The sequence below is a fragment of the Manis javanica genome, chromosome 11 (genome assembly GCF_040802235.1).
Source record: "Manis javanica isolate MJ-LG chromosome 11, MJ_LKY, whole genome shotgun sequence".
NCBI classification, from domain to species: domain Eukaryota; kingdom Metazoa; phylum Chordata; class Mammalia; order Pholidota; family Manidae; genus Manis; species Manis javanica.
This window is the reverse complement of record NC_133166.1, coordinates 9,135,119-9,138,952: the sequence shown is the minus strand read 5'-3', so window position 1 is coordinate 9,138,952 and position 3,834 is coordinate 9,135,119. Positions and strand designations below refer to the sequence as shown.

Below are 3,834 nucleotides of genomic sequence, written 5' to 3'. Positions count from 1 at the left end.
AGCAGAAAGGCATCTTGGAGAGAGGCTTGGGTAGGAAGTTTTTAACCCTGTTTGAGTAGCTCAGACTGCTAAGCCACTCTACCAGCATGGCTAAGCTGTTTCCAGAGGCCCCTCCAACCATCTCACTAAACCTCCCCTGAGCTTCCTTTAATTCCTTTTTTTTGTCCAGGAAAATAAGATACATCTTTCTAGGATCCTGTATCATCAGCCTATTATGAAACTCCAGCAAACTTATTTCTCCAGAGTCTCCTTTCTCATGCGTTAGATAAGCATTTAGAGTCCCATCTTTAGGCATCCTTCTCTCCTCTGCCTTCTGTGTAAGCAGAGCTATAGCTAGCTGTCCAGTGTGTAGGCAAAAACGGCTTGACTCATCTAGTTGTACCTTTAGGACAGCAGAGCCTCAGGTTTCAGAGTGTACTGGTTACTCAGATCTTCTAAATTGGACATTCCTGATTCTGTAATCAGCAGCAAAGGGAGCTAGGGACAGGTCATTTTACTGCATTTTTGTTTTCTTAATTTGGAGCCCAGTCATCTTGGTTGCAATTATGAAAACACAGATTCTATAGTCCGATCAATTATATTTTCTCAGGAGGCCCATCAGTGCTCTTAAAAAGACCACAACACAGCCTGCTAGGCACCTCGCAAAGTATCACATATGGAGTTTCTTCGGAGAGCAGGGATGAATCCTCCGTGACTATGGTAAGAAAGAAGCTGATTCAAGATCCAGAGAAGCCGTGCAGTTGCTGGGCATTTTGAAAGCAGAGAAACAGAAGTTCAGATATGACCAAAGGCTAGTGGGTAGGCAGAGCAAATGCAATGTAGGGGTATTCTCTGTTCTTGCTCCAAATCTACTACTCCTTTTGGCGGCACATCTTCCTATGGGGAAGCCACTCCTCCCCCACTTCCATCTCAGGTTTCAGGTAAAGCTGATTTCACGCACAGATGCAATAGTGGAACGTGTGGTCCAGACCAGCCTAGGCCCACAGTGTGGTTTTTGAAATGGGCATATGTGCCAAGGCAGGAACCCCAGAGCCAAAAAGACACAATCTTGGGGCTTCTACTAAAGCTCTCTGGAAAACAGACTTTCCCAACTGCAAGACAGGGATGAGATGATATAAATGTGAAGCTTCCTTGGTGTTTCTGTGCAGAACTGAGAACAAAACCAGCTGTGAGGAAGCAGTCAAGAGATGGGTCCAGGTGACATAGTTTGAGCCCAGAATCAAGCTGTACTTAGAGAAGACTAACCCTGGAGCTTTCAGTTGAAATAAAGCAACACATTTCTCTTTAACATAAGTTACTACACCACTGGCAGAGAGGGAATCCTATCAAGATTGTCAGTTTTCGCTTCAAGAAATGTTACCTGAAACACCTTCCCTACCCAAGCTTCTCTGCTCCTCATTTAAATCCATTCTTAAAAAGCCAATAACCTTTCAACACCTCCATAAACAAATCTGTGACTCTTCTAGGCCGCCCAATGGCAAACTTGAGTATATTCAGTGTTTCTTTAGGGATCTCTCAAATGAAACTGAAATTTGGAATACATATCTCAATTTTAACTGGCATGCCTATGTGCTTGGAACAAACACCTAGTAGCTGAGGGGGAAAGTCCATAAAATGTTAAGTTCTATTTATTATCTACACAAGCACCTTCTAAGAAAAACTTAAAACCTCAACTTTAGTCTTCCCCACTCACATCCCATTTGCTATGGCAACTGTAAACTTGTTAGTGAAATCAATTCTTCCATGTTATTATAAAAGACTGGACTGGAAGACAGTGAGTTACATGCCAACTTCATGTGTGGCATTATGGGAAACCTATCAATAGTGTTATCATATAACTAGTGGTAAAAGCTGAATTAATTAAATACATTCTTTGGGAAATACCACGGCAGCATAAAATACTACTGATTTAAAGTGGTTCTTCCAAGCAATGCTTAATTACTTTCCAAGAACTACTTTCTGCCTGTTGTCCATCTCAGTCCCAAAGCAAGTGACGCAGTCAATCTGTATACCTCCCAAGTCTACTACTTGTCCCCATGTTTTCTTATAAAAAATCTTCCATCTATGAAATATTATAAATTACATCAGGGCCTGGTCTGGAAAAAAGAAACCATACAAGGTATTTCAACTGAGAAAAAAGAATATAAAAGTTTGGTAAGAAAGGTGAGAAGGGAATGTTGCAGTAACAGTGAGAGAGCATGTGCAGAAAACAGCTACCACCTCCTAGGATGGGAAGAGATTGGAGTTATCAGGCCTTAGAAGCTTGAGGAAGAAACCATGCAGAGTTGGGACTAGACCTCTGAGCAGGGGTTGCAAGCAGGCTAGTAGTTATCTTTGAGAACACATGATGAAGTTGGTTCTGAGAATGCTTAAAAAAAAAATCTGGATACTGGAAATAGTCTCCTGCTGCAAAGGTGAAGAGCTTTTCATCAGGGCCATGCTGACAGAAGAGCAAGCATGTGGAAGGGACAAGTTCTCTCTCCCTTCCTCCTATTTCCCAGTCTCCTTTTAACGCTCCTTACTGACGGAGCCAAACGGGCAGCTAGCTGGTAAAGGATGAATGTCGTGTGCAGAATTCCAGGTCTTGTATCACAAAGAGGACCATAGAACAGCGGGCTTGGAGCTGAGAGGCTGTGGCTTAATACTTAGCACATGCTCATCTTTGTAACTCTAAAGGATTTGAACAACACTAACACTCACATTAGATTAAGAATATAGGTATGTGAGTGTGCACGTTAGTTGCCATAACAACAGGCAGCAAAGTCAGTCAGTGAAGGCCTCTAATTTTAAGAAGGCAAACATGGCATCAACGACCCAGAGAAAAAGGATGACTCCTAAACTGTGCTTACTGAAGAGGAGAAGGAACCAATCTGGGAATATTTTGACCTCGTCAATGCTGACGGAACTGTGACCATCGGTGTTCAGGAACTTAAGGTGGCAATGAGGGAGGGCACTGGGCTTGGAGTCCAAGAAAGGAGATTTCAAGAAAATGGTAAGTTAAATCGATAGGGAAGGAAAAAGAGAAATGAACGTCAGTGATTTTTTTTTTAACTGTGATGACTCAGAAAATGTCTGAGAAAGACACCAAGGGAGAAATCCTAAAAGCCTTCAAGTTATCATTCAAAAATCTAAAATGTGTGGCTAAGTACTTGGGCAAGAACCTCACTGATGAGGAGCTGCAGGAAATGATTAAGGAAGCTGAGGAAGATGGAGATGAAGAAATCACTGAGCAAGTGTTCCTGAACATCAGGAGAGAGATCAGCCTCTGCTAAGATCAGTCTCTTCTGCAAGCACATGTATCCAGATTTAGTGCCTGCCATTGGGTGAAACCTGGATTTTGAGAACATAAACTATTTTCCACCACTGACTTCCCTGTGTAACTGTAGTGACAACCTCAAATCTATTTTAGACTTTTGAAAGTGTTCTTTGACATTAACCTTCTTTGTAAGGTGACCTGATGGTTATTTAAATTCCCCAAAACAGAGCAAGAACACGTTGGAGTAGAAAAAAGGGTTTTCACGTTGTTGCCCCCCTGCATTCTGCCTTGTATGGCTTCACTCTTGTCATATATTCCCACATTTATGCCACCACAGAATGACTTATTAGATGAGCATATTTGCATTCATGTCACCACAAGCAGGGGGGCATCTCTTAATGGCTCCAGTTTTAATTGACACTTGAGTGTAGCTTTCTCTTTTATAAAACCCAGGGAACTCTAACTTGCATTTGGATGTATGTATGGTGCATTTGTTCTTATTGTCTTAAAAATAAAGCCTATCTTATTTTGAAAAAAAAAAAAAGACTCTAAGTATGTAGCCCAGGTGACTGTCACAA

General features: G+C 41.8%; 1 pseudogene; it reads left to right on the top strand.

Moving 5' to 3' along the window:
* The first annotated feature begins 2,457 nt into the window (after positions 1–2,457).
* Positions 2,458–3,272, top strand: LOC108404900 (centrin-2 pseudogene; annotated as a pseudogene).
* The last annotated feature ends 562 nt before the right edge of the window (positions 3,273–3,834 follow it).